The sequence below is a fragment of the Pavona decussata genome, unplaced genomic scaffold (genome assembly GCF_977016875.1).
Source record: "Pavona decussata unplaced genomic scaffold, jaPavDecu1.1 SCAFFOLD_321, whole genome shotgun sequence".
Classification (NCBI taxonomy): Eukaryota; Metazoa; Cnidaria; class Anthozoa; order Scleractinia; family Agariciidae; genus Pavona; species Pavona decussata.
This window is the reverse complement of record NW_028145711.1, coordinates 1458508-1479912: the sequence shown is the minus strand read 5'-3', so window position 1 is coordinate 1479912 and position 21405 is coordinate 1458508. Positions and strand designations below refer to the sequence as shown.

The 21405-nt window shown below is 38.1% G+C and overlaps 1 protein-coding gene, 2 non-coding genes and 1 pseudogene across 4 annotated transcripts in view; 1 reads left to right on the top strand and 3 right to left on the bottom strand.

Moving 5' to 3' along the window:
- LOC146453961 (uncharacterized) overlaps positions 1 to 21405 on the bottom strand; it is a 119734-nt gene that overhangs the window by 26410 nt on the left and 71919 nt on the right. The gene's annotated exons all lie outside the window — the stretch shown is intronic.
- On the top strand, positions 1717 to 14665 carry LOC146453967 (uncharacterized; annotated as a pseudogene). Its single transcript, XR_014859374.1, has 15 exons — positions 1717 to 3010; positions 3926 to 4168; positions 5087 to 5195; positions 5734 to 5837; positions 6947 to 7065; positions 7744 to 7819; positions 8092 to 8367; positions 8776 to 8927; positions 9163 to 9210; positions 9325 to 9537; positions 10545 to 10637; positions 10734 to 10951; positions 11284 to 11370; positions 12099 to 12521; positions 12597 to 14665. The product of XR_014859374.1 is annotated as an uncharacterized LOC146453967 (transcript).
- Positions 18526 to 18598, bottom strand: Trnat-ggu (transfer RNA threonine (anticodon GGU)). The gene has a single exon. It is a non-coding gene; the product is annotated as a tRNA-Thr (tRNA).
- Positions 18776 to 18848, bottom strand: Trnat-ggu (transfer RNA threonine (anticodon GGU)). The gene has a single exon. It is a non-coding gene; the product is annotated as a tRNA-Thr (tRNA).

The window sequence follows — 21405 nt, the reverse complement described above, 5'->3', positions numbered from 1 at the left end:
CTACTGGGCGACTATTTACGGTCTTTCCTCCCCTCCATGTCCCATCGGAAAACACGCCGTATAGGAACGCTCTCTAATGTACTCGCAATTGAATGCTATGACCCTGACAAGAATGAGTGGATCAGAAAAACTGAATTTCCTGATATACCAAGAGGTTTCCTTTTATGTCAAGCGTGTCCTATGAGAGTTTTTAAAGGAAGTGAATTTCTAAGAAAGATTTCGTCCCCACTGAAATGTCACAACCCGTCGAAATCTGATAACAAGAATCAGAAGACATTTTCCGACATGCAAAACAAAAAGAAATGTTTAGTTATGTGATAAAAACACCGGAAGCTAACTAACAAACCATCGCGTAACTACCAAAATATTGTTTAGAACTAAGAATAAGAATAAGAATAAGAATAAGAAAAGTTTTTTTTTTTTTTTTACAGATGGCCTATGTCACATAACGTTGTTTTTAATAGGGCACTGCATAAAAAAAATAAAAAATCAAAAAATATTAAAAATATTAAAAATGGATGAGCTAAGAAATGTCACTCTAAGAAAAAAACTTATTGAGCTTTAAAATTTTTAAGTAATGAAATTTTAAAACATCAAAAGGTAAACATCTCATATCTTCTGGAAGGAAATTCAGTCTGTCAATGCACTAATAAAGGATCTGAGTAGTCCGCAGTTCGTAAAGCCCATTTGTAATTGATCAGATTTGTAATCATTATTTTTTTTAAAACACACTTATCATTCATCTTTTGTTATCATTCCATAGCATGGGGGAGGGTCAACTTTAAAAATTCCTTTCTCCAGATTTGAGGATTTGAGGTGTATCACAAACGAATCCAAATAGTTGTTCACCACCCATGCAATAATTTCGTTTAAAATGTGACACTGTCCCTGACATTGGTCTTCATTGGACAGTGTTTCCAAAGAACCTTCTATAGAAATTTACGGGTTCAGCTGCAAGACCAATTATTAAACAAATTCTCCCTCGAATATAACTCATTGGTTTTTTTCTGGTGCGTGCGATCCGCTTGTAGTACTTTATTTTGGAGTCTACATGACGAACTTAAGCCAAGAAAAAAAATCTCCACAGGAGCCATAAAATGATTCCAGGGTGTGTCAAAGAAAGCTGAGAGACATCAATCAGCAAGGTGTTTGGATGTCACTGTTAAAGTAATTATCTCATTAACCCTGACAGGAAATAAAATGAACAGCGCCCCGGGTTACACGCGCGACACGCATTTGAACGCGAGAATAAATATACCACAACGAAATATATAGAGATCGTGTATTCGTACACCCGGCCTACAAGATCAAGAGACGGTACGATCGATCACGCGTGACCAGTATTTCCGAGAATGTAATGAACATTCGCAGATCGCAATGTCCCGCATTTGAATGGAATGTTGAACATTTCTCTGGAAATCTCTCCGAAAAAGACGCATTGACGGGAAAAAAGATTCAAAATACTCAAGGGAAACTGTTGTTATTCTTGAAATACTTAATGCTGTAATGTAAAAAAAAAAGTCAGCTTTATACCGTCAATAAACTAGGGGAATTTCTACGGGAACTCTAAAATCTCGTTGGCGATGTTCGAAACTGACTTCAAACTCCGTTCAAATTAAATTAAAATGAGGATTGACCGTAAAAGCTGAATTTTCTAGTGATTTAAATATAACGTTTATCATCATTATCGCTGACAATTTGAATCGTCATGCCATCCTGTCCAGCCTTGTTTGAGCGAAACAAAGCGAACTAAACTGACCACGTGACTCCACCAGCATTGCGTAATGAGTGTGATTGTTTACGTCGCCATATTGGCAACTGTACATATATTTCGTACACGGCGCGATCGCGGAAGCTGGATTGAGTATAAAAGTTAAATTATCACCAAACCAGGTTATTATTCTACTTTGGCGGGATATTCAAGTTTTAATAGCATCATGCATTTGATTTCTAAACCATTCGATGCTCCGCTTGTATGGAGACGATGGCAAGCGAGTCTTCGCTCCCATCCAATCTTTGGAGGGTCAAAAGTTCATCGCTTGATCCTCGAAAGCACTGGTACGTCCTTACTAAGGCCATTTGTGGAACTCGGCCGAATGACTTCGCAAAAAGCGAGATATTTCGAAGGTTTCCTGACGAGATCCAAAGAAGGTCTGCGAGGGAAGTTCTTCCCGCGAAATCTGCATCCCCTCCGAATTTCAACAGAATGCCGAGTACCCTTTACGTGGTTTCAACGTTTGGTTTGTTTGCTGGTCTTGTGCGCCAAAAGGATATCCCAGCTGATTCCTTGATATCTTCTCAAGCATTTAAGGCTGTGTTAAACATTTTAAACTCCATGCCATTAGACCTTGAAGCTGATTATGACGACAGCAATGATTTTGGTTTTGGCGGGAAATTTGTTAACCCTGACTATGCAGCTCTCAACGCCGAACTGAAGAAAAGGGACGCTCTAATCGACTCCCTTGAGTTACAACTTCAGTCTCTCCGGGCTCAAATTGGCGATCTCGAGGCTGACCTGGAGAAAAGTTTCGATTCAACGTGCTCGTCAAAGTCTGTGACCTCGAGTTGTTCCTCGCCGGAATCGTGTTCACCATCAATACCATCTTCTGAGTGCAGTTCCATTGAAGACACAAGGAACTCTCCTGATTTTGGATCGACAACGAAGAAGAGGAAAGTGCTTAGTAAGTGTAGAAAGGTCATGGCCTCTCTTAGTGACGTCTCAGAAAAGTACGAGGAGTCTATTGCGTGTGTGCTGGGCAACAGCTTTATTTTTGGCGGCGATGATGAAAAGGGGCAAGTCAGAGACACAATTTCCGAGGTAGTTGACATTGTGATGGAAGCTAAGGGCAAGAAAGGTTTCACCGAGCTTTTGACCTCAGAAACGCACGCGCGTTTGTTTCATAGTATGAGAGTTCCTAACTGGGTTCTCTTGTACTTTAAACTCCAAGCAAAGTTACCAGACCGGGCTTGGCAAACTCTGCTGAATTTGTCACAACTTGGAAAAAGTGGGGTAAGTGATTGTTGAAAACGTTCTTTAAATTGATTAATTTATTAAAATTTATTAATAGGAAACACTTATTAATTTAAAGACTGAGGGACTTCTAATTTGAGTCATTCAATTAAGCTTGTCCAAAATGATTTTTTTACATTTTGTCGAACAGGGATTGCTTTTACTGCACCTTTCAATAACATAATCTGAACTTTAAACTCCAAGCAATGATTTGCCTTTTTCATTGCCGTCAACCATAATTAAATATTTGTAAGTGTGGAAATCAATTTACTGTGAAAAACAAGAAATTCTGAGAAATTTATAGGCAGCCAAAGGTGACTCAACCCTCCCCCCACCCAACTCCTCTTCCCCCCAATGGATTATTTTGTGCAAGTCTCACAAAATACAAGGAGAACCACTGTGAAGCTGCCTGACCAAAGCTGTGACTGAGTGCTGTCAGTAAAGGTCATGCCCATAGTTTATTGACAACATTCCTTAGAACCTGAAGTGTTCAAATCATTTGTTATAACTGGAAGGTCACTTAATTACTGGATGTTTTTCTCAGGCCTAAATGCTGCTTTGGCTGACTGCCAAGTAAAGAGAGAAAAATAACTTCCATTGTTTGAGTCATTCGATGCTTGTTACATTTTTAGGAAAAAAAAACAGACCTTCGTGTTGGTCAGTCAATAACCATAGCCTCCAACTTGTTAAACCTGTAGTTGTCTATTCCAAAACTTAACAAGAACCCTGGCCATAGCAAAAGTTTTAAATCTAATAAATTGGCTCCAATGTAATTTAAAAAGTATTAAGTTATTAAGCTGTTTACCATAGTGGTCATCCTATCTATAGCTTTAGAAGTACCAGTAATTTGGGCAGTATGGGCCAGAATACAGGCTGTAGATTAATATATAATTATTTCGTTTTCTTTATCTTCAGAAGTCTGATGATTCACCATTACTGCTAACAAAGAATGAAATCACAGCAGTGAAAAAGCTTGTCTTCTCTATAGTGAGAAAAACCTTGAAGATTGGTAAGATAAAATTAATGATGCAGAGTTTGATGCTTGTGATGTGAACCTCAGCTCTGTTCTTACATGGGCAATACGTGAGCAACATCTACTCTCCAACGACACAACAGACATGGAATTTAACATCAAATTTGATGGGCGTCCTCTTGGAGGTGAGTAATAAATTATTTAGTATTTAGTATCTTAAAAAAAAACGTTGATCCATTAAAGGGGCACTGTCATGGGGGTTTTGCTGACTGTTCTGGTCAGTTATGTGTAAGAATCAATGCCTTGTACCTTGACTTATACACACATTACTCCTGCAGAATTAGGAAGAAGATATAAAATGAAATCATGATTTAGCAGTGGAAGAGCAAAACCATAGCATGTTTTTGCGATTTTTGCAAGACACAGCACAGAAACTTTAAAAAAAGGCTAAATTTCTTAGTTTGAATCCATTTCCATCCTCTCCATCTGCAACAACAGATGACAGTAAGTAGTTTCTTTGCAGTAATATAGTCTTAAATGGTAAAAAACAAAGGCCAATTATTTTGGGTTTTTCCCTTGACCTGCAGACAAGTTTTAAGTTTTTTAAGTGATGCTGCAATAGCATGACAGCTAGTGCCCCTTTATAATAGAATACAATACAGGTCTTTCACAGTACATATGTATAACATTTTAAAAAAAGTCCAAGCAAAGGAATCAACAGCCAATGAATATGGGGGCATTCAAGGGCTCGGTGGAATTTCAGAGTTACGATAAATTCCATCCACTGCTGGTAATGGTTGAGTATGGTCCACTATAATCGTAAAATATTACCATTGATAATAATTATTATGATCTGTATGTGGTTCAAAATGGGACCACATGCTCATTTACAATAATTATTGTGTCATAAACATTGTATTATCTCAGTTTGTGGTGGGGAATCTCTTGTGGCAGCTAGAAATTAATTAGAAATTAGCTAGACATTAAGTTTTCATTGGCATTTCCTTGAAAAGGGAAATAGAATCTGAATGATGAATTCAGCCTTTGTATTGTTTCTCATTTTCTCATGCATGTTGTTTATAAATACACCTTAATTTGTGTAGGTAAAGATCAGGTGGCTGTTGGTCTTGCACCTATTGGTTTCTTGAACAAGAGCTCAGAAAGTGCCCTGTCCATTTATCCCATTGCTATAGGGAATTGTAAAGAGAAAAGGTCAGGTTGATTTGAATTCTTTTATGTAAATGTTGTCATGCAGATACAGTAGACTGTAAGTCAAAAATGAGTTTCAGTGTGACTTGATTTCCTGCAAGGTCACAAGGCAGGTCATGTAATTACGGTTGAATTACACTGTTAATGTGCACGTTTCAGAATGTGAATATTCAATGTTGGTAAGACTACTGTTGTGTTTGTAACCTGTAAATGTGACTCACACTGAAGTAATTGTAAACCAGCAAGATGACAAATATTTTGGTTGTAAAAGTTATCCATACTCCTCCCACTGAAGGTCGCTGGAAATTCTTAAAGGGGCAGGGGGTCTGCATTAGGCCAAACTTTCAGAAGAAAAGTGTAAAGCAAAACTGAAATTTCCTAATGTGTGTGGGGGTGTAAAACAAAAAGCCTAGCTTTCATGGGGGGGGGGGGGGTGGGGATATGGATGTCTGGAACTACGCAAGTCTCATTTTCTGTTTGTTGTGATTTAACTTTTATAGATGATGTCAAGTTCTCTTTTGATCTACAGGTATTTCAATAGGGCAAATCTAAAACAATTGCTCAAGAACCTGAATTGTCAAAAGGATGTTATCAAGAAACATGGCATTTTTGTAGATGGCAAAAAGTACAATGTAACTTTCACAGGTATTGTATATTCATTTCAATTTTCATGCTGTAAGTACAATAACCCTACATGTATCACTCAGCCATACATGCATGCGAAGTGTAGTCACACTTCAAGCCAAACCTCCAATAATTATAAAATAATTATAATTATAAAATTATAATAAAGATCATCAGCTTACCCAGGGGATAGAGCATTAGACAAGAATGGGAAAACATTATGCAAAATTATATATTAATTGCATAACTAGAAATGCAATATCATTGTTTGCTTGGCTTTCTCTTAACTGGACCCTGAGAGAAATAATTGACTATCCGGCAAATAACCCTCTAAGTCCCATAATTATATTAAAAATGCAAATTTTCCTTACTGATCTCCAAACATTTCCTTACAGTATTTGTTGGGAGAATTTGTTAAAAGATCAAAGTGTAAGACATTTGGTGATCGCTTTATTCATTCTCATTTAACCATTCATTCTCATTTAGTTTTGGTCTTACATGGCCATAAATCTCTGTCTTCTTTGCTCAAGTTGACTGCAACTTAAAGGGAGGGTTTCTCGGTTCTGCGCATGTCCAAAATTGGATCAAAATACTTTTTCGCCTTTGCTCGCTATGACCCAAGCCTGTTTAATTTAATTCGTTTGTTTATGAACCATTCGGAATGGAAGGTAACTCGGGTGGTAATTTTTTCATATGATTGCGTTATTTCACATGCAAATAACTGTAAACACATCAACCGTGGAATAAATCCTACGGGTCAACACTAAATTCAACATCAACAGTATGAGTACAATCCACTGGCATGATCTGTGAATTTTGGTCATCAGTCATTTTTCTTGGACTAATTATAGAATGTAATTACTGAAGTACCTGTGAGTGGGATTTTAAAGGGCATAAAGTTGATAAGAAAGAGAAAAAAGCATTTAGATTCATGCACATACGCTGAAATGTGAACCCCTCCCTTTAATTTGAAAAGGAAAACCCTGTTGATTATGTATTGATGATGTGAGGAGAAGTTTTATGTTGGTCACTCTTGGGGCCTCAGAAGGGCTAAGTACATTTACCACATACTTATAAAGCTAAAGATAAAGGCAAAAACTTGTAAACAGTTTTAATGATTTTTGTTTCAGTAACTTTGGATTACAAGGCTCTGCTACTTTTGCTCGCTAAAAAAGATAACAAGGATTTCCTTCTTGGTGGCAAAGGTTATGGTGTGCCGGAGTGCTGTGTATTTTGTGATGCAATAAGGGTAAGTTGGTCACTGGAGCTTTACCCAGTTTCTGAAAAATAAAGCAAGGAAAAGCTTTTAACTACTCCCCCTCCCCCTGAATAGGATATATAGTGGCGGACTGTTTACCCCAGCATTATGTTACGTTGTCATTACCATCAATGACTCGGCACGTGAGTGAAAAGAGAGCTTGAAGTGATGTGTTTCTTGGTTAAGCACACAACACAGTAGCAAAAGTCTGACAAGTATTAGTGAACCCTATGTGTCTTCCCACTTGAGATTTTCATTTGGTACGCATACCTATTCTCAACCAATTTTTGCCACTTATGGTCAGTAAACTGAACGAACTTTATAATGCTAACTAAAGATGAGGCCCATAGTAAATTCGGCTTTCTAAGCTGGACACCTTTGGGAACAGCTGTGGCTGTCTGTCCTATTCCTCTATCTTTGACAAAAAACAAGTCAAATTTGACATGGTAGGGAGCAGCTAACCATGTCCAGGTGTCCAGCTTACAGTGCTGCTTGCAATTGGCTTAAAGAGAGTTGACTGTATAAGCTTGTTAATTTTCCCTTACCATGGACTGTCAACCAGCAGTTTCAGCAGTCAAGGAGGCCTCTTAATTTGTGGCCTTACGCTAATAGTTTCAAATAAATAATGTTCAACAACAATTTTTTTTACATACTGTATGTTGTTTTTAGGCTTGTACATGTCATGGTGCTGATGTAGATGAAACCTGTTTGGACTGTTTTAGATCAAAAGCCAACATTGGAAGGTAACTGCATGGATAGATCTTGTGAGGATGTATATTGCTAAATTTTCAGGGGCTTTATTAGGATTTTGAGGAGGACGATAGTTTATTTTCACATGCGGAAAAAAAAATGAATATAAGTTTACACCTGGTCAGTTTGTCTTTTCCGCAATGTTAAATAAATTTTCTTTGACAATAATAATATACTTACTAATATGTGCAGTATGAATATGACCAAAACCATTACACTCAAGTTTAGTGACCCTAACCTTGTTCTTTTTTTTTTTTTTTTTTTTGTGTTCAGGTCTCCGTGATGACCTGAATTTCCTTTTGGAAGAAGATTTAAGTAGTGTCAACCTTTGTTCTCTGCATTGTGAAATGCGAAATTGCGAACAGCTGTTGGGCTCTCTGGGTTTGTTTGCGTATCGTGTGGGAAGCCTTGACAGGTTGAATGCTGCACTGTCTGACTATGGACCTGAAAACTGCCGAGGATTTCCTCGAGTTACTGTGAAGGAACGAAAAGGGCAGCAAACAGCAGTAGACAGGCAGAATATACATGTGGCCTCTTTCTCAGGTAATCTTCTTTGCCATTAATGTTTATTTAATGATTCCCTTTTTATTACACTGAAACCTCAATAGTTTTTAAATCTTCAGGGCAATAAATACGGTGTATTTTTAAATAAATGTTATTAATAATACATGGTTTAGTGCAGACATATAAAATTGCCCTTCCTGGAGTTTCTGAGTTTTCAAGGACATTCTTAAAAGTTCAATTAATTGGCAAAATTCTTAAAAAGAACTCTCAGGTCTTATGAATATCTTGCAAAAAGTGTCAAAGATTTCCAAAAGAAGTTGGCAAAATTTATCAATTAAGGATCAGGTGATAATTTACTGAACGTACAGTAAATTAATCAATGTTTAATTTACATCATGGATAGCAAAATTATTTTAAGTAACATTGTGTTAATTTTTATTTCTACAGGATCCACTGAAAGGGATGTGCTTAGGAACTTTGAAGACATTGTTCAAAGATCCCTACCACTAGATAAGGTTACACACCACTACTTGGAATGTACTGGTGCTGCAAGGGAAGTAGTTTTGAACTATGTTACCTTTTTTGAAGACAGAATAAAGGTAGGTCTAATGACTGATGATAAAATTAGATGATGATCTTTAATCCTACAGTGTATGCTATACATTGTCAATTCAATTAAATAATTAATCTTAGTTACATTCTTACTTTTATGCTGTGCATCCCAATTTTTAATGTAGCAATTCTCTGTGCTCCCCATGGTTTTGCTTAGCACACTCAAACTATTTTTAAAATTATACTGTACAATTCATTGCTTTATATCTTTGAAATTTACAGTATCTGAGTGATTTACTCAAAGAAGGCACATTTTTGATGAAACAGGAGGTATGTTAATAGGGGTTTAGGGTGAGATCTACAGTTGTAGCATTACTGATGTATTAACTGATAATTATAGTGGCTCCAGTTACATGATATGTATTATTTAATTTTTTTTCAGAGCTCAAAGTGTTCTTGCAGGGCCTTAAAGAGTATTGGGTAAACAAGCAAAAAGAAGTGGAAGAACGATTTTTGGATCTATCTAATAAACAGTCAATGGTCCTTGGGCCACAGTCCAAAAAGAGGAAAAGAGGCCAAAAAGAGACACAGAAAGACCAGCTATCAGATTCATTTGCAAAGCAGGCTGCTGAGCTTCAAATTGAATTCTTTGCCAAGGTACGTGTCATTTTGCTTTACTGAAAGATTCAGCAAAGTGAAAATTGTGCTTAACAAGATGCCCCTCTAATGGCATTACACGGAATGCTTAATGTAGCCCCAATTATTCCCCATTGTATCTTTTGCAGATATTTAAAAACTATCCTCCCTTGGCAATTGAAATAATTGTCTGAATGGTTTTATTCAGATATATTGCGTGATACTTATCGTTGTGTTACTAGGAATCATACCAGAAATAACTATGCAATAACGTCATGACCCCGCTGAACTGGTCTGGCCTCCTCTAGCTCTAATCCTTCGCGTTGATTATTAGATCTGTTCTTTAAAGCGGAGTTTCTTTGCTCTGAACTCTCCCAATTTCCACCGTTTATACTGTCGAGTACTACCTAGAAGTTATTATTTCGATTTACTGCTTGAAAAAGATTTGTTTTCTCTCTGAAAACGGCAGATCAGAGTCTTAAATTCATACATGTGGCCGCCATTGAACAAAAACAACTTTTCGAAATGATGACTTGCTTTGACGTCACACAGGTAGAGATAAGTGAGTCCCCTCCCTCGTGATATACGCGTCAATAATATATTTTGATTGGGCTGTTTTTGTTCAAGACAATCAGAACAATAAATCCCTTCTGGGAGAGGGTAGAATTTAATCAATTTGACGTCACACAGGAAGGGATGAGTGGGTCCCCTCTCTCGTGATATGTGCGTGTGCGTTTACAATTGCCAAACATCAATGCATGTGCCCATTATTTTGGGGAAAAAGAAAAGTCCCACATGTATAGATGCATTGCTATGACACCCATCCAATAAGCATTGATCTAAATTTTTCTAAAAAATAAATTAAATTTTTCTAGGAAATTATGTTGCAGGCTTAAAATTGTACCAGAAACTCTAAATACAAAAGTAATAATAATAATAATAATAATAATTTAGTGCGCATATGACAAATTTGGCGTAAAAGTCAAGATTTTCAATTAGGCATTAACAGTATACATATTCTCACCCAGGTGTGCTGTGATTGGAGGGAAATTGCTCTCATAATGCGTGACAGAGTATTTGGTGAACACGAGGAGGAACTGATTGACATTCATGATGTTAAGGTGAATCATTTTTAAGTCTTTGTTGTAAGAGAGAAATAATTTTTGTTTCTTTCTTTATTAATACTGCATTCTTGTTATTTTTGGCTTACTTCCTAGTGCAAAGAGTGGGGCCTTTTTATTAAAGAAGCTGTTTGGTATCCATCTCGGTACTGGGGACTATGGACACCTTGTCGTCGATCACAGTGCTATGCTGCTGAGACGATTCAGGTCGTTCTACAAATATTCAGGCCAGGGATTTGAGGCCTCCCATAAACTTCATCGCCAGCTATATTCTAAAGCAACAAACCACGATGCTGCTGGACCTGGGCAGTCCTGTAAGTATAAACTTTTTAACCTGTTTTAAATTTACCAAAAGCAATGGTGGCCATTACCCAGAGAACCTTTTAGTACACTGCTACCAAAGACTGTAACAGTCCCCCAAAGTCCTTTTAGGCAATAACTATTTTTATTTTAGTATGTCATTGTTGTACTGTAGTAAAGCATATACTTATTAATGACCAATTTTATTTAAAGGATGAAGTGTCCCTTATCAAATACTCTATTGTGCCTTGCAGTGGTCAATATTTCAGACATTTCAGGAATTAATACATCTGAGATATTGATCTCAAGTTACCAGGGGTCAAGACCTTATTTTATTTTCTTTCAGTAAATCAGATACTCACTCACTGGTATGCAACCATGTTGTTGTCACTAAGATATTCGTTTACTGAGGCAAGAGATTGCATTCTTTCAGGTGTGTTTTATCACAGATTTATCAAATACCGTAGTCAGTAGTTTTAAAATGTGGCCCTTAACTAGTCAAGGAATATTGAATATTATTTATTACATCAAATACAGTAGCAGTATGAAACTTACATGAACTTTCAGTTTCTGCCCTTTGTCTAAAATTGATTAATTGTCTCTGAACCATATAATTTTTATTAATAATACATACATAATTTATATTTACCATCAAGATGTGTGTTAATTGTCTCCCAGCAGTTAAATAGTTAAATGATTGTTTAAAAACTAACTTTTCGTGCAAAAGTAGCTTGAAATGTTGTGCAAGTACATTTAAATGGTTTTGACTTTTGGTAAAAAATGTACAAATGAAAGGTTATCTGGTCATCAAGGAAATTTTAAACCAATGGTATTTGACATCACTTCTGTCAAGCATTTGACTTTTTCTTATGCTTTCAACAATGTTTTAGAACAAAAATTATCAGTGTAATGCAAATTAAAGCAAAAACCGCCCAATTTGTGAAGTCAAGCTTTAACACTTATTGATAATACCGATAACTCTTATCGGTAGATTACCTTTTGTTGTTATTTTGTATATTTAAGTAAAGTTTTATTCATTGTTATTCTAGAGTTGGCGTGATGTCCCATACGATTTTGCCAACATAATGACATTTAGATTTAAATTTAGAACTTGCAACTGTCAGGTCATGGTGAACTGAAATTATTTTCATCATGCAGTAGGGAAGAAAAAGTTTGCATTCCGTGGATGTGGTTGGAAGCCTATTGACATGAGACCTTGGACAGAAGCAAAGAAGGCATGGATCCAAGTTATTGCAGATCTATTTGAGCAGATGTTTGGTGGTGACTTTCTGTCATACACTTATGATAGAGAACATGGCACCAAGGTTGCAGAAAATGTGGCATCCAGTTTGTCAGAATACTGCCACGAACACTGGGAAAGTCATTGTGGTAGCTGCAAAGAGCGAGCAGAGGACAACAAACATCTCTGCCATCCAACAGCCAACACCTGTACAAGACCACTTGTTCAACAGCCAATTCTTGCCCAACAGTCAGTGCCATCAAGACATCTAGCTCCACCACAACAGCCAAGTCCAGCACAACAGGCAGGTCCAACACAACAGCCAACACAAGCAAAACAGCCAGGTCCAGCACAACAGCCACCACAAGCAAAACAGCCAGGTCCAGCACAATGGCCAGCACCAGCAAAACAGTGGCCAGGTCCAGCAAAACAGCCAGCACCAGCACAACAGCCACCTCACCCAAAGCAGCCACCAGCAAAACGCACAAAATGTAAACATTCTAACTCCTTGTCATTTCAAAGAAGTTCTTCCTCAGAGACTGTTGTTATTGAAGATGAAAGTATTATTGATATCACAACACCACAACAAGCCCCCCTGCAAGTGGCAATGGACAAAGTCACAACAAGAGCTGAAACAGCTGCTCTTTACAACATTAATCCCCCAGTAACATCCAGCTCTCCTTTGGAACCAAAGCCAGTTTATGGGAAGCCTTCCAGTTCTGATCCTTTCTCTATAGCTGTGCGACCTTGTCAGAGTGACATAGAAAAGGCTCAGAAACTACTGAGCGATGAGCGAGCAGCTGGCAAGAATCCTACTGGCATCGAGATTCAGGGACACGGACAGTTTTCAGAGAATGCTCTGTCCGTGTTGAAACGCTTTTGCACAATAGCAGAAACTTCCCGCAAGGTGTCAGCAGAAGCTGACTGGTTGTTGCAAATGAAATTCTCTCCTGGAGATCTTGTTCAACTGCAAGATGTGCTTTGGCATCATCCAGCCAGGTACCCAATAATAAGGCATGGGAAGAAAGCCATTGACCCAAATTCTTTTTCTGATCTTGTTGGAGAGCGATACATTGATAGCTTTGTGATTGACATTTGCATTAATAAGATTCTAGATGAGTCCAGATCAAATGGAAGGAATGTTACAGCCTACTTCCCTTCTGAATTTTATGATTGGATGAACTCTGATGACAAACAATTTCAACAGCTTCAATTGAGCCGAATGACGAAGGAAATAGCACGTATCAACAACATGCAACAAATACTGGTGCTAGTGTACTTGCCTAAACATTGGGGCTTAATCTTCATTGATTTAGTAAATCAAGAATTGTATTTTGATGATGGACTTATGGTAGCCGTTCCTTGGATGGCGCTTCCTTATGTCAAGAAATCTCTGGACTTACTCCTTGAGATGTATCCATGCCATCCAGCCCTCAAATCACAGTTTTGGCAAAATTGCTCTGACTTTGTGCGCTTTGGTATGCCCTCTCAAGCACTTGTCAACCCATGAATGATTGGTGCTGGAAGCTGTGGGATTGGTGTAATCATGGCTGCAAAGGATTTCATTGAAAATGGATCGGCATCCCTGAACAATTTTCAGTGGCGTTTCTGTGAAATGGATTTGCATAGAAAGGATTTCATGTTGCAGATTCTGAACTGGAGAGTGCCATAAACTCTAAACGTTCTGAAGAGAGAACTTTAACCTTATTAATTTATTTTCTGTTCTGTCTCACTTGGGTAGTCAGTTCAATTTAGACTGTTGTTATCTGAAGGCAGAAATTTAACATTATTAATTTATTTTCTGTTCTGTCTCACTTGGGTAGTCAGTTCAATTTAGACTGTTGTTATCTGAAGGCAGAACTTTAACATTAATTTATTTTCTGTTCTGTCAAACTTGGGTAGTCAGTTCAATTTAGACTGTTGTTATCTGAAGGCAGAAATTTAACATTATTAATTTATTTTCTGTTCTGTCTAACTTGGGTAGTCAGTTCAACTTGGACTGTTGTTATCTGAAGGCAGAACTTTAACATTATTAATTTATTCTCTGTTCTGTCCCACTTGGGTAGTCAGTTCAATTTAGACTGTTGTTATCTGAAGGCAGAAATTTAACAATATTAATTTATTTTCTGTTCTGTCTAACTTGGGTAGTCAGTTCAACTTGGACTGTTGTTATCTGAAGGCAGAACTTTAACATTAATTCATTTTCTGTTCTGTCCCACTTGAGTAGTCAGTTCAATTTAGACTGTTGTTATCTGAAGGCAGACATTTAACTATTAATTTATTTTCTGTTCTGTCTAACTTGGGTAGTCAGTTCAACTTGGACTGTTGTTATCTGAAGGCAGAACTTTAACATTAATTCATTTTCTGTTCTGTCCCACTTGGGTAGTCAGTTCAATTTAGACTGTTGTTATCTGAAGGCAGAAATTTAACAATATTAATTTATTTTCTGTTCTGTCTAACTTGGGTAGTCAGTTTATTTATTTATTTATTTATTCACCACGACATACAAACATAGAAAGTTACAATGAATAATAGACTAGGATTACAAGTACAAAAGTTTAGAGTAAATAATAATAGTAAAAGAAGTAAGAAGTGGCGAGGAGACCTCAAGAAACCCCCGGGCTTATACTGAGAGGTCTCCTCGGAGATATGTTGGGACTTTAAGACCAGTAAAGACATTGTATTGAGATTTTTTAACATACGGTGGTGGTAAGACTATAAAGACATAACAGAGTCGGACGTTTCATGCAATTAACTGAGGAAATCAAGAAGCTTTCTTTTGAAGGTGGATAGACTAGGGGAAGACGTAATTGATAATGGCAAAGCATTCCATATTTTTGGCCCTCTATAGAGTATAGTAAATTGCTTGATATTAGTTCGGCAGGTGTGAGGTCGAAAATGAGCTGAGGTTCTAGTATCATAATTATGAATTTGACCACCAGTCGGAAATAAATTTAGAAAGGGCGAAGGCAGCAAACGTTGGTGATAGGAAAACATAAATTTTGCAATATAAAAGGAATTCACTTTAAAAATATCTAGGATGTTCAATTGTGCAAATAAAGGTGCAGAAGGTGCAAGGTGATTAGAATTTGTCATAGCTCGCACAGCTCGTTTTTGAAGAAGAAAAATGCGATTTAAGTTTGTTACATAAGTAGAAGACCAAACCGTAGTACAATAAGTTAAATAGGGGTAAATTAAGGTATAATACAAAGATTTTTTAGTGTTTGATGACAAAAGGAAACGAAATCTGTACATTATACCAACGGACTTAGAGATTTTCTTGCAAATATAACTGATATGCGATTTCCAGGTGAGACCTTCATCAATATAAATACCTAAGAACTTAACTTCTGTTACTTGCTTGAGGGGTATACTGTCAAGTGAAATTTGGGAGCTCATGCGGACAGATTTTTGTTTGGGTTTAAATATAACATAATTGGTTTTCTTTATGTTAACAGAAAGTTTGTTTGATTTCATCCATAAGCTAATCTTAGTCAGTTCACTATTCATTACAGAGGCAACATGATCAGGGTCTGAATTGGAGTAAAAGATACTAGTGTCATCTGCAAAGAGCAGGCATTCTACCAGTCTGGTTGTTTTGGGAAGATCATTGATATATAATATGAAAAGTAAAGGGCCTAATATGGAACCCTGTGGAACACCGCATCTAATTATCTGTTCGGAGGAACGGGTATCGTTAATCTGGACGAATTGGGTACGGTTGGAGAAATAACTTTTAATCCATTGCAATGCTAGTCCACAGACACCATAATGTTCAAGTTTCTCAAATAAGATTTGGTGGTCTAGCGTGTCAAACGCTTTAGAAAGGTCAAGAAAAACACCTGCCGTGATTTCATTTTGGTCAATGGACGTTGCAATTTTATTAACAAGGTAAGTTAGCGACAGCGCAGTGGAATGGTTTTTACGAAAACCAAACTGGAGTTGGTAAAAGATATCATGGCTATTTGCGAATTCTACTAGTCGATTGTGCATGATCTTTTCGAAGAATTTCGAAAAATTAGGAAGTAGTGAGATTGGTCTGGGTAGTCAGTTCAACTTGGACTGTTGTTATCTGAAGGCAGAACTTTAACATTAATTCATTTTCTGTTCTGTCCCACTTGGGTAGTCAGTTCAATTTAGACTAGATATCTGAAGACAGAAATTTAACAATATTAATTTATTTTCTGTTCTGTCTCACTTGGGTAGTCAGTTCAATTAAGACTAGTTATCTGAAGGCAGAAATTTAACAATATTAATTTTTTTTCTGTTCTGTCTCACTTTGGTAGTCAGTTCAATTTAGACTGTTGTTAACTGAAGGCAAAACTTAAACATTAATTTAAATTCTCTTTTCTGTCTCACTTGGATAGTCAGTTCAATTTAGACTGTTGTTATCTGAAGGCAAAACTTTAACATTATTAATTTATTCTCTTTTCTGTCTCACTTGGATAGTCAGTTTAATTTGGATTGTTTTTATCTCAAGGGAGAATGTAATTAATGGCATCAGTAACTGTATTACTTTTTGTTTGTCCATTCGAAAGACCTCAAAATTTAACCGATTGAAGGCAGAATTTTTTTCCTGCAGCACGTTTTGTTCCTGACAGCCAATAAGTTTTTAAAGGCACGACTCTACTTTGAAGCTTTATTGAAACACGAAGTGGTCGTTAGAACATAACAGTACAAATGAAACGAATTCAATTCATAAAGCTGAAACAGTTTTTCAAAGTAGCACTTTGGAAATGTAAAACCGTAAGATTAGCTTTCCGTGGATGCTGCTTGTGAATAGTACTGGCCACCAGATTATCTCAAATTCTCTGGTTGCCCTGCCCCAGCCACGCCCAACTACTATTTGCAGTTGCAAAGTCGGAGATTTGATAGTCATTCCGTTTCTGGCTCGTTCTTTGGCTGCCTCCAGTGCTTCCCGTCCATTCAGTGGCATGTATTTCTCGGCAACTTCTTTGTCTCCGAGGTAAGTCTTGTTTAATTTTAATGATTCGCTACCTGGTTCGGTGAAGGCGGTGACAACATCGTTAATGTTATAGTTCCTGTAATGGAAAACTCTTGACGTTTCTCTCCATACCGGTGGGCGTAAGTGCCTCTTTTCTCCCGCGTTGTTTAGAAATGCATTTGGCATGTCAGTCAAAAGGTTCATTTTGGATGAAGCCTTCAGGGACGTAAATCTTTCGACGCGACACCATCCCCCTGAAAGCAAATGTTGGAAAGGAAAAACAGTTTGTTATCGTTCTTTTAGTGTAGTCGATTTTATTGAATCCAGTATAAGCCTGGTTGGAAACCTCAGTGTCACTGTGAACAAAAATAATTAAGGAATGGAAAGTTGTCTCATCGACTTTAGTCTTAACTAAACAACCAATGCACATACAGGCTAACCCTCATTTAAGCAACCTCTTATAAGTTATTTGTTGTGATATCTTAGACGTTTTTGGCACGGCCTTTAATTATATTTGTTTTTCGTAAACCGCGGTTCCATTTTTAGTGGTCTGTCGTGGTAAATATCCCGCAAAATTTGCCTTTGAGACGAAAATACATTTGGTATTTCGCTAAATTCAACTCGCCTCGAACTGAACTGAACTTCGTAACCGATCTTCTATTTGGATAAACTTTAAGCTTCGTAATACTCAACCGATTCTGAAAGGGTCAGTCTATTCTCCAGTACCACCTTAATAGAGGGTCAGTTAAACGTTGAGCCAACACTGCGCTAATCTCGCAATACATGTATAATACGCTGAGCTTGTTGACGGTTGAGTGTCGTCCCTAGATATGCAGGCAGCTCTTCGAAGACAACGAGTAACTTTACCCATACATTTGTTCTTGTAAGCACAATAAAGTCACTTACCAGCGGCTTTTGGGTGTAGGCAGGAGTTAATACTTTCCACAGTGCCAGCGATCCATTGTGTATAGTGTTGAGACTTTCCTGTCCTATTGTTTGGTAGAGGTCGTATTACCCCGTGGCCATTATAAAAGGGGCAAAAATGTCACCGATTCTGTCTCGATATGGTGTTTCTTTTCTCTGTGCCTCAGTAACGCATTTGTAGTGTTGAAAGTTGAAATAGAAGCTCGTTTATTATAATGTCAATGGGCTATTCATAGCCCAGAAAGTTAATGTTTCATTACATGTTTTTGTTGATCTTTTTTTTTTTTCTGAGGGGGGAGGAGGTGTGTGGCCGGGGAACAAAATTTAAGGGCCTACCTGCAAAGGCTTTTACAGAATAGAAACAAAAAAATGCAAAGCAGAACAAGGCCACGACTGAAATAATTTTGAAAGTGAGAAGTGATCATCGCAGTGAATTTTCCAATTTATGCAATTGGAAATTGGAAGCCTGAAAAAAATTCAGGCTTCAACGGGATTCGAACCCGTGACCTCCGCGTTACCGGTGCGATGCTCTACCAACTGAGCTATGAAGCCACACATTGGGAGCAAGGTCAATTGTAGGTTCCCATTTTCCCGTGAGAGGAGTGAAACGATGTAAAGTATATGAAATAATTCATATATGAACTGCGGATATAGATGAAAGTGAGAAGTGATCATCGCAGTGAATTTTCCAATTTATGCAATTGGAAATTGGAAGCCTGAAAAAAATTCAGGCTTCAACGGGATTCGAACCCGTGACCTCCGCGTTACCGGTGCGATGCTCTACCAACTGAGCTATGAAGCCACACATTGGGAGCAAGGTCAATTGTAGGTTCACTGCGATGATCACTTCTCACTTTCATCTATATCCGCAGTTCATATATGAATTATTTCATATACTTTCATCATCATCATTTGGTCCTTTTCCCTTTAAGGGAAATGGGGCCTTGCATTCTTTCTCTCCAAGTGTCACGGTTTCTGGCACAGTTACTTGCTTCCGTCCATCCATTGAACCCAAGTTCTCCTCTTTCCTTCTCAACTGTTCTTCTCCTTGTCTCTCTAGGTCTACCTCTCCTACGTTTTCCTTCTGGTGTCCAGGTTAGAGCTATTCTTGGGTTCTCATTTGCCTTCATCCTTAGTATATGCCCGATCATTTTCCAGCGTCTTCGCTTTATCTGATGGGAGATCTCCTCCATATTCGTCTTTGATCTTATCTCTTCATTGGATACTTTCATGGGCCAGTAAATTTTCAGAATGCGTCGTATGCTCTTGTGGAGGAAGACATTAAGCTTGTTCTCGTCGCTTTTGATTATTCGCCAAGTTTCGCAACCATAGAGTAGGACAGCCAATACATTGGATCTAAAAATCTTCAACTTGGTGTTAATGCTGAGTTGGCTGTTCCTCCAGATGTTCTTTAAGTTGCAGAAGGCTGCTTGAGCTTTCCCTAGCCTGGCGCTTATATCTTCACCTGCACCACCAGTTGATGTTACTGTGGCACCAAGATAAACAAACTTCTCAACCTCTTCGATGTCACTTCCTTCCAGATGGATCTTTAATCCAGGATTGACATTCCATTTCATTACCACTGTTTTTCCCAGGTTAATCTTCAGCCCAGTCTTCTTCCCGTTTGTGTTAAGATTTTCTAGCTTCGTTTGCATGTCCACTATCCTGCTTGCAACAAGAGCCACATCATCAGCAAAGTCTAAATCCTCTAACTTGCCCGTGAATACCCATCTTATTCCAGTTTGCCTTCCTTCAAGAGTCCTTCTCATGACCCAATCAATCACAAGAAGAAAGAGAAAACCAGACATGCAACAGCCCTGTTTCACCCCTGTCCTTACATCAAACCAGTCGTAACTTCCAGAACCATCTACAACAGCACATTTGCTCTGTTCATACATTGCCTTTACCATCGTGATCAGTTTTGATGGAATACCGTACTCTCCCATTATTCCCCATAAAATACCTCTGTCAATGCTATCAAAAGCTTTCTCAAAATCCACAAAACAAACATACAAGTTGGCATTCCATTCAATTACTTGTTCAATGATGTTTCTCAGAATGAATATCTGTTCAACTGTCCCCCTTCCTCTCCTAAACCCTGCCTGTTCTTGTCTAAGTCTGGTGTCAACAGCGTCCCTAATTCTTGTGATAATCACTTTGCCTAATACTTTTGCGGCCACAGGTAGCAGTGTTATTCCTCTCCAGTTTCCACATTCCATGAGATTTCCCTTCTTGGGGAGGCGAATGATCAGCCCGCATCTCCAGTCATTAGGTACTCTTTCACTTTCCCAGATCTTCAAAAGCAATTCGTACAACACAGCTACTGTAGTTTCAATATCTGCCTTCATCAGTTCTGTTGTCACGCCATCAACACCACCAGCCTTTCCATTCTTCAGTTGTTGTATAGCTGTCCTGATTTCTGCATGTGTAGCGGGACCCGTTTCAATTTCGAGTGTTTCATAAGCTTCACTCTCCACTTCTGATCGCGTGGGGGGAGGTCTATTCAGAACCTCAGCAAAATGCTCCTTCCACCTTTTCTTTACCTCTTCCTCTTTTGTTAGTAGAATGCCTTCTTTACTCCTTATGGAGTCTGTTCTTCTATTTGGTTTGTTGCAAAGCTGTCTTGTAGCATCAAACACCGCCTTCATATTGCCCGTTTTGGCTGCTTTCTCTGCGTCACTAGCAATCTGGTCAATCCAATTTCTCCTATCTCTCCTTAGTTGCTTTTTTACTTCTTTGTCTTTAGCTTGGAATTCCTCTCTGTATGTTGCTTTTAGTCTCTCTGACCTGGTTGAATCCACTTTAGCTTTACAAGATCTTCTTTCGTCAATTTTCTTCCAACTTGCAGCGCTTATCCAGGGCTTACTCTGTTTTTTCCTGTATCCTAGAACCTCCTCAGCTGTTTTCTTATAACTTTCCTTTATATTAGTCCATCGAGTCTCTATGTCTTGCTCATTGCCTTCTGCGCTTTCATCAGCTAAACAGCTAAATCTGTTCCTCAACTTAATTTGAAACTGCTGCCTTACTTCCGGTATTAGCAGTTTGGCTGTGTCATATCTCCTGGAATTCCTTGTATTTCTAACTATCCCACGCAAACGAAGTCGTGCAGTTGTGATAACTAGGTTGTGATCACTTCCACAGTCTGCGCCTCTATAAGATCTCGTATCCCTCACTGATCTCTTGAATTTGCCGTTCACTGCCACATGATCAATTTGATTTCTAGCCCTCCCATTAGGAGCAGTCCAAGTGTATCTGTGGATGTTCTTGTGTGGGAACATTGTTGACACAATAGCTAAGTTGTTAGCTGCGCAAAAGGAGACAAAACGAACACCATTTTCTGACCGCTCATCTCCAAACCC